The sequence below is a fragment of the Diaphorina citri genome, unplaced genomic scaffold (genome assembly GCF_000475195.1).
Source record: "Diaphorina citri unplaced genomic scaffold, Diaci psyllid genome assembly version 1.1 scaffold2382, whole genome shotgun sequence".
NCBI classification, from domain to species: Eukaryota; Metazoa; Arthropoda; class Insecta; order Hemiptera; family Psyllidae; genus Diaphorina; species Diaphorina citri.
The window spans coordinates 29,470-38,953 of record NW_007379806.1 but is presented as its reverse complement, the minus strand read 5'-3'; the positions used below and the strand labels follow the sequence as shown (position 1 = coordinate 38,953).

Here is a 9,484-nt window from a genome sequence, read left to right as displayed (position 1 = left end):
CCGCAACAGCCAGTCACGGAATCAATCATTTGCATGATACAAATTTCTTGATTCCGCCGGGAATCGAACCCGGGTCTCTCGCGTGCAAGGCGAGCGCAGTGACCACTACGCCATGGGAGCTGACTCTAGGATCCTGTGAAAGTGGGAAAATGGAAAACTTCAACGTACAATAATGATATAATCGGGCATGGCAAACTCCGTGCCCGAGTGGGTATCATACTAGGCTTGCACGCAGAAGGCCCGGGTTCGATTCCCGGCGGAGCCGAGGTTTTTTGCGGCTCTGTGTTTGGAGTTCGGGGTGCACTCAGCCTCGTGAGGACAATTGAGTAGCTACTTGATTCGAGTAGCGACCAGTGGCGGCATTACCAGTGTAAAAAGATTAATGAAATATGGAAATTGATTGCAAAGGAGGCACTTAATAATGTTGTAATATCCACAAAAGTTGTGAAAAAGCCCCGCTTTACCACAAAGAATATGAGATTTGATTTTTTGATATTTAATCACTTTGGTCAAACAGAGCCTACATAATTGATTTAGATCTAGTGTTCATTCATAGTATTGTCAACTTTCAAGCCAATTTGGTACGATGATTAAAAAAAAAAAAATCTTACAGCTCCATACTTGACATTATTTTATGTTCCAAGCAGGATTCGACCAAGGTAAGTACCTAGGTATCTAAGTAAATTCTATTCTTACCTGAGTAATGGGGACATACAAGGCAGTTCCAGACTCGATTAGCTTGTACTCGGAATGTTTCCGGAGACGTCCAGTAGGCTGATTCCACACCGGAATCACAGGGGCTCCCCCGTTCCTATCTTCTTCGTCACAATCGAAAAATTCCTCCTCTCCCTCCTCATCTGAAAAACAAGGTTTTGTTTTTCGGTGAAATTAACGAAAAACAACGATTTTGGGTGTTTTTCTTTTTTGCCAGAAGGGGCTGTGACTGTTAAGGAGAAAAACAGCCGTGCCGAGAACGAATCTTATTTATTTAGGGTAAAGTTTGCCCCGGGCGGGAATCGAACCCGCGACCTAGTGATAAGGGAAAACAATTTATTCGTTATAGGAAACAAAATCTTACCAGATTCGTGAGTAGTTTGACCCAAAGCCGCTTTTTCTCTGGCGATTTTCTTGTCAATGCAACAGTTGAGAAGCTAAAACAAAAGTTTTGAATAATATAAAATCCGTAATCAGACATTGTAAAATGAAACCAATTAATCAGACCCTAATTATTAGTCCATTTATAAATATAATCAAGCAGAACCTTTCAACTCTTCTAATATTTCCAACTTTTAACCATGTACCTAGTTTGATTCATCTTTTTGTATTTCAGACTTTCTTATTTTTCGCTATGACAGGCACATTGCATAACTACTAGTTTTCAGGCGCTCATACAAAACTGTCGTGTTTTACTCAGGGTGAAGAGTGGAGAGATGCTTTATACTACTCGTAATAGATATCAAATTAGAGTAAAGTACCTACTTAGCGGAACTTGATGTTACAGCACACGATAGAGAAGAGGATCAATCTGTCAATCATACCAGAATCTCATACGTGTCCCACTTCCTGAGACCATCAGACCAAGATGTTTAGCGTTCAGACCATTGAACAGCCAAGCATGTTTAACGTGGTTAACAACGGTACACTGGTAGTATCTTACTGACCGCTTAGTAGCATCGGAAACCCATGGCTAACTGGACAGTGATGTTTGGAAGGAGGGAATTTCTCGTTTTTGGAGGGAATTTATCGGTTTTGGAGTAATTTCTCGTTTTTGGAGCGAATTTCTCGTTTTTGGATTGAATTTCTCGTTTTTGGAGGGAATTTCTCGTTTTTGGAGGGAATTTTTCGTTTTTGGGGGGAATTTTTTGATGTTGGAGGGTAAAAGAAGGATTTTTTGTTGTTGTAAATTTGACACTTTGGATTTTGCGTCTAAGGATTTTTTCTTGTATCTTGTATTAGAAATGAATATCAAGGCATTCAAGATTCAAGGCTGACCTAGCGCCAGCAAGTTAAATGCATTAGTTTCGATGGATCACTGTCCATCTTCGCAATCGCATTTCTGATGGCTTTTCCATGTCCCGCTCAAGCTGGGTGAGGTTTAATGAAAAACTGCCGAGTTACAACTTGGATTTTTCTTCATTCGTACATTCGTTCAATTCGTCATCAAGAATTCGTAGATTTTACACTTTTACAGCATTCCAATACACTTCTGTACTGATAAAAACCTGGATACGGCCCTGCCTGGCCCTTTTAGTGGGTGGAAATCACACACCTTAGAGTCCACAGATGGAAGATGATTCGCCCAGATTGTCTTAAAAGTAGTGATGTACGATGCGACGATGAGACAAGAAATCTCTCAAATTATTTGTGGTACAGCAGAACTTTTTCACAACTTTTGTGGATATCACAGCATTACTAATTGACTCCTTTGCAATCAATTTCCACAATTCAATAATCTTTTTACATTGAAGCAACCTCCGTGGCCGAGTGGGTATCACACTAGGCTTGTACGCAGGAGGTCCGGGTTCGATTCCTGGCGGGGCCGAGGTTTTTTTCGGCTCTGTGCTTCGAGTTCGGGGTGCACTCAGCCTCGTGAGGACAATTGAGTAGCTACTTTAATCAAGTAGCGACCAGTGGCGGCATTACAAGTCGAAGAGACGAGTGATAATAAGATGATTGAGTAAATGAAAGACATGTAATACTGTGATCCCCACAAAGTTGTGAAAAAGCTCTCTGCTTTACCACAAAGATTCATGATTTGATTGATTGAATCTTTTTACATTGGTAACGCCGCCACCGCTACTCAATTAAAGTAGTAGGCCCTGGAAAATTCGGACATTGTTTCTTCTCCACTCTGTATATTGGTACAGATGGTATAGCGGAACTTGATGTTACAGCACACGATAGAGAAGAGGATCAATCTGTCAATCATACCAGAATCTCATACGTGTCCCACTTCCTGAGAGCATCAGACCAAGATGTTTAACGTTCAGACTTCAGACCATTGAACAGCCAAGCATGTTTAACGTGGTTAACAACGGTACACTGGTAGTATCTTACTGACCGATTAGTAGCATCGGAAACCCATGGCTAACTGGACAGTGATGTTTGGAAGGAGGGAATTTCTCGTTTTTGGAGGGAATTTTTTGATGTTGGAGTAGTTGGAGGGTAAAAGAAGGATTTTTTGTTGTTGTAAATTTGACACTTTGGATTTTGCGTCTAAGGATTTTTTCTTGTATCTACTTGTATTAGAAATGAATATCAAGGCAATCAAGAGATTCAAGGCTGACCAGACCTAGCGCCAGCAAGTTAAATGCATTCGTTTCGATGGATCACTGTAATCACTGTCCATCTTCGCAATCGCTCTATGATGGCTTTTCCAAGTCCCGCTCAAGCTGGGTGAGGTTTAATGAAGAATTGCCGAGTTACAACTTGGATTTTTCTTCGTTCGTTCAATTCGTCATCAAGAATTCGTAGATTTTACACTTTTACAGCCTTCCAATATACATCTGTCTTGAACAAGAACAAATACCAGAGGCAAATACCTCTCCCTCCTCACAAATGAACCGTATATACATCAAATTTCTTATTTTAACAGTAAATACCCCCTTCGAAAGGAAACAAGTCCGTTTCTTAACGAAAGCACTAAAAAAAGACGAAAGGAAAAAAATCGCCAATTAAAGAATTCCATGAACATTAAACTTGAAATGAGCAATAAAATAACAAAGTCAACAACATAAGCAATATTGGTATTGACCATGTTGTTGTTGGCCTGTGAATACCAAAATGGTTATACAAAGCTTATTAAATTTAATGTTGAGGATTGATAAACATAAAAATTACAATGTGTTTTGTCATCTCCACAAACAAAATAATAATATCGAAACTGACCGGATGAATAACGGAAATGCTGACCAATCAATGAAACAAAGATAATACAAAGTTTGCCCAATACATACATTATAATAATGATAGTATTGGGCATAACTTTGCCCAACATACATACATTTTAATAATGATAGTATTGGGCAAACATTTGTTGCCAAGGTTACTAAGTGGTTTGCCAATTTGATCAAATTTAACAATCCTGTGTTCCGATCTCCTGATATCAAGGATACTTTCTTCTAGCTGAGTGTGGGTGTGAGAGGTGTTTGGTAAAAAATAATTTTTTGATTGCACTATGCACTATAAGATTATGCACTTTTTTGCATATCCAGCGAGTTTTTTCGGTATAAGGGCACCTAAATGTAACTCCTACCTTAATAAATGCATTAACATTAAAAAAAAAAAAAGCATTAAGTACCTACCTACCTATTAATTCTAATCATACTGATTAAAGAAGTCAATATAAAATCTACAAAGATACCAACAAAAACAACAATACCTATACCTACCTGCACTCACTTGATCTATTCAACTAATCTTATGCAATAATGATCAGCAAAAACAAATAACATTTCCAATCAAATATCACAGAAAGTAAAAGCCACATTTTTAATTATTCCAATTAATTCACAATCACTGTGGGGACCATAATCTCAATTCATATTTTCCACGATAACCTCATTTCAACATAAAGATATGAAATAATGAATCGCTATTTTAAACCGTAAGAAATCAGAGCAAACATTTCCACTGATCTGAGACACCTCTTACCCTGACCTTTTTTTTCAGCACACGAGTAAAGACAATTTCAATATTCCACTTTTAACATTCTTCAAGATGCCCTAATTGCCTTTCCGTTTTCAAATATCTCACACGGACTTTACTTCTGCGTACTAACGAACCAATTGTCCGTCATCATCACGTTCTTGAAACGGTCCTATCACGTTCTTGAAGCGGTCCTCTCACGTTCTTGAAACGGTCTCCTTCCTGTCATGGGGTTTAGAGGTGATGGGACCGGATAGTTGGTCTCATTTCTGGTGCTGATGCTGATAGTTCCCGTTGACCGATTGGAGTGCATGACTAGAGAGAAATGCACATGATTGATTACTATTATGACTTAATTTTGGGAGTCTTTGGCATCATTTGGGTGAAAGAGTGCCAATTACTATTGACTGATTCGAATGTGTGGTTCACACAAGCTTACTAGCTAACGTTTGCCGTTTTTATTATTATTACTATTATTTTTATTATTTTAGAAAATAGAACAAAATTCAAGGCCGTCTTTTGGCTTGACCACTCCAAGGACTCTGAGTTCACGATGAATTTACCTCATTAGTCATTATTGTAGATGTGGAAGGTACTTGATTAGTAATTACAGAGGCACGTGCTATAGCACCGCTCATTTTCTAGTTCAAATTCTTCTTGAACAAAATACAATGGAGTGCCCTCCAACTTAGTATACTGCCCTCATTTGTGTCTTGCCTTGGCTTTTAGTATTTTCAAGCTGAAACTTTCCAAATACCATCCTCGTTGACCTTTACCAAGGATTTTATACCTTTGCTACCATTTGGGTTACCAAGCATTCCCATTCTGTTAAGGTAGAAACACACTAACATCAGGTGAAGTGAACTCATGGGTAGTCAGAAAGATGCAGTTCAAATTTTTCCCATCATACTGATACCTTTGCTACCATTTGGGTTACCAAGCATTCCCATTCTGTTAAGGTAGAAACACACTAACATCAGGTGAAGTGAACTCATGGGTAATCAGAAAGATGCAGTTCAAATTTTTCCCATCATACTATAGGTAATCTCGTTCAGGACAACACTACTATCACGTCACAGGAGCTCACGCGTCCTGAATACCTGAGTAATGAATAGATTACCTACAATATCATGGGAAAACTTATAGAACTAGGTAGGTACATCTTTCTGACTCCCTACCAAAACCAGTGAAGAGTAAAAGTTATTTTCATATTTAGATACTTAAAATGAACCTTCACAAAGTTACTAAGTCTACCATCAATATGGTAATTATATCTAATTAATAGGTTATTCTTATTTGCGACACTAGTGTGCGTACAGAGGATAACATGTATAATAACATATTTGATAACATGTTTATGGAGATTTTTTGTGTCGTTATGGGCTGCAATTATGTCATTCCAACCGATATTATACACTGAAAACCATTAGGTCTTGTTTACTGGCGAACAACTTGTACTGACATCATTGACAATTCGTTACAGATTTACATCAGCTTTTGTAAAAAAAAAAACTGCCTCTTTGTCGAATTAACTCTATGTGTGTCCTGTCCACACATAGCCGATCGGCTGTTGATTTGAACCGTTCACACTGCCTCGTCAACATAGATTCACCTCGATCGACTATGTTTGAACACACCTTATTACAATTTTTTAGTCCTGAGTCATGTTGACTAGTGAGCTTGTTTGAAGCGCTTCAACTTGCTTGAATGTACTTCGTACAACTTTTTTTTTGCGCTTTCAGAGGTGCTTTCAGTTTCGATTAGATTTTTTTCTTGCAAGATATGAGGATATGCTCGATATCTGTTTTAAGTACATAAATATTCTGGAGGTTCTTATTTTGTTTCAGCCGAATTTCACTTTCTTTATTCGAATTTAATGTACATATGTACGAGCACTTTTTAGCGTAGGTAGCCAAAAAGGTAGTAGGTGCCATTCCAAGGCCAGTGCCAAAAATGGAGCCATATTTTATCCCAATTACGACAACTTGCTTGAATGTACCTCGTACAACTTTTTTTTGCGCTTTCAGAGGTGCTTTCAGTTTCGATTAGATTTATTTTCTTGCAAGATATCAGGATATGCTCGATATCTGTTTTATGTACATAATTATGGAGGTCCTTATTTTGTTTCAGCCAAATTTCACTTTCTTTATTCGAATTTATTGTACATATGTACGAGCACTTTTTAGCGTAGGTAGCCAAAAAGGTAGTAGGTGCCATTCCAAGGCCAGTGCCAAAAATGGAGCCATATTTTATCCTAATTACGACAGTTATTGCAACACTCGATAACTGTAATTTTGGGAGTCTTTGGCATCATTTGGGTGAAAGAGTGCCAATTACTATTGACTGATTCGAATGTGTGGTTCACACAAGCTTACTAACTAACTAATGCTTGCCCAATACGCTTTTTATTTTATTATCATCGAGTAGGTATTATTATTTTAGAAAATAGAGCAAAATTCAAGGCTGTCTTTTGGCTTGACCACTCCAAGGACTCTGATTTCACGATGAATTTACCTCATTAGTCATTATTGTAGATGTGGAAGGTACTTGATTAGTAATTACAGAGGCACGTGCTAAAGCACCGCTCATTTTCTAGTTCAAATTCCTGCACAGTGAACAAAATACAATGGAATGTCCTGCCCTCCAACTATAGTGCCCTCATTTGTGTCTTGCCTTGGCCTTTAATCAGTTTCGAGCTGAAACTTTCCAAATACCATCCTGATTGACCTTTATTGTCCTGCCCTCCAACTATAGTGCCCTCATTTGTGTCTTGCCTTGGCCTTTAATCAGTTTCGAGCTGAAACTTTCCAAATACCATCCTCGTTGACCTTTACCAAGGATTTCATACCTTTGCTACCATTTGGGTTACCAAGCATTCCCATTCTGTTAAGTTAGAAACACACTAACATCAGGTGAAGTGAACTCATGGGGAGTCAGAAAGATGCAGTTCAAAGTTTTCCCATCATACTGTAGGTAATCTCGTTCAGGACAACACTACTATCACGTCACGGGAGCTCACGTGTCCTGAATACCTGAGTAATGAATAGATTACCTACAATATCATGGGAAAACTTATAGAACTAGGTAGGTACGTATTATATCTAAATCTGGAGGAGTACAAGCAGTTTACAACTAAGAGACGAGCTACAAACATACATTCTCGTATAGGAAATGATAATTCAGATTCAGACACATCAGATACTTGTAATTATACAATGATACACGAAACACACAACCAACGATTCAATCCAATTAAACCAAATCGGTAAAAACAATAGACGTCGTATCGCGATTCCAATTCAAGTAGCCTCCACTATTCAGAAATAGAGTTTGCCATTTATTGTCAGTCAAAATCGTGTCTGCAGAAGTGTGCTAGACTAGGTCCGTCCGATCGACTAACCCGAGTGGATTAATTACTGGATTCATCACGCCTCACCAGGGCCGTTCAGAACGTCTGACAAACCTAGACAGTCAGAATGTGTGTGGCGGATAAAGCTTGAGGCCTCAGGTCTGTCAGACCTAGACAGTTGGAAAGTGTGTGACGGAAAAAGCTCGAGGCCTTAGGTCTGTCAGATCTAGACAATTGGAAAGTGTGTGACGGAAAAAGTTTGAGGCCCAGGTCTGTCAGGTCGTCTAAGAGACCGCAGTATAAAGCTTTTTACACCGTACACGTTTTTCTCTGGCGATTTTCTTGTCAATGCAACAGTTGAGAAGCTAAAACAAAAGTTTTGAATAAAATAAAATCCGTAATCAGACATTGTAAAATGAAACCAATTAATCAGACCTTAATTATTAGTCCATTTATTAAAGATAATTAAGCAGAACTTTCAACTCTTCTAATATTTCTAACTTTTAACCATGTACCTAGTTTGATTCATCTATTTAATACTTTATTTTTCGCTATGACAGGCACATTGCATAACTACTAGTTTTCAGGCGTTCATACAAATTAACTGTCGTGTTTTACTCAGGGTGAAGAGTGGAGAGATGCTTGATACTACTCGTAATAGATATCAAATTAGAGTAATATGCGCACAAACACATTAATGCGTTGCCTGCAAGGGAGCTTTGCTCGGGACATTTGATGTGATGTCATCGCCTACGGAAGCGTATGTCGTGACGTCAAAGTTCACGATTTACCGGCATTTTTTTAATCGATTTATCTCGGGATCTAAAAGTCGTAGAAAAAAAGAAAAATTCCGTTGGTCCTCATTTTTCCTGCTCTATGACTTTGAAACATCACCCAAGCAAGCGCAACTGATCTAGGGTGATGGTCTCTAGCCATGTTTAATTGGCTCGTCCTGAACCGCAGTGAACCATCGTGAGGACTTGGGTTTGTCCTTTAAAAGCTGTTGGATAGCTAGGCTGTTTAGGGTTAGCTATTCTTCTCCCTGTATATAGTCGCACAGTTAGACACTAATCTACTCCCTGTTTAACGCGACTGTAACAATTTGGTAAAAATCGGATAGTCACCCATCCAGATATCAACCAAAGTAATTGTTACTTAACCCTCATTACCTGTAGTTTTTGATTCAGAACGCACGTTTTCAAATCGGGAAATGTGGGAGGAACTCTGAAATCAGAAGAAAATTGACGCAAAATTACGAAAAGCGTGATAACAAAAAGTGCCTTTCTACCGTATTTTGTTGATCAGAGGGGGGCACTACACAAATCCTATTAAAAAGAAGGCCACTAATCAAATCTCGAATAAGGAACATTTTTTTAAAGATGATTGATAGAGGGAACTGTAACTGCTAAGGCCTTATCGTACCGAAATCAGAGAGAGAAGGAATACAAGATAGGAGAAAACCAGTTGTTCCGAGAACGAACATTATCC

At 38.6% G+C, this 9,484-nt stretch overlaps 1 long non-coding RNA gene across 1 annotated transcript; it reads right to left on the bottom strand.

Annotated features, from left to right (window-relative positions):
- Positions 1-704: 704 nt before the first annotated feature.
- LOC103518840 lies at positions 705-9,234 on the bottom strand. Its single transcript, XR_541870.3, has 3 exons — positions 9,166-9,234; positions 1,079-1,151; positions 705-857 (listed from the first exon to the last, which is right to left on the bottom strand). It is a non-coding gene; the product is annotated as an uncharacterized LOC103518840 (long non-coding RNA).
- Positions 9,235-9,484: the final 250 nt, after the last annotated feature.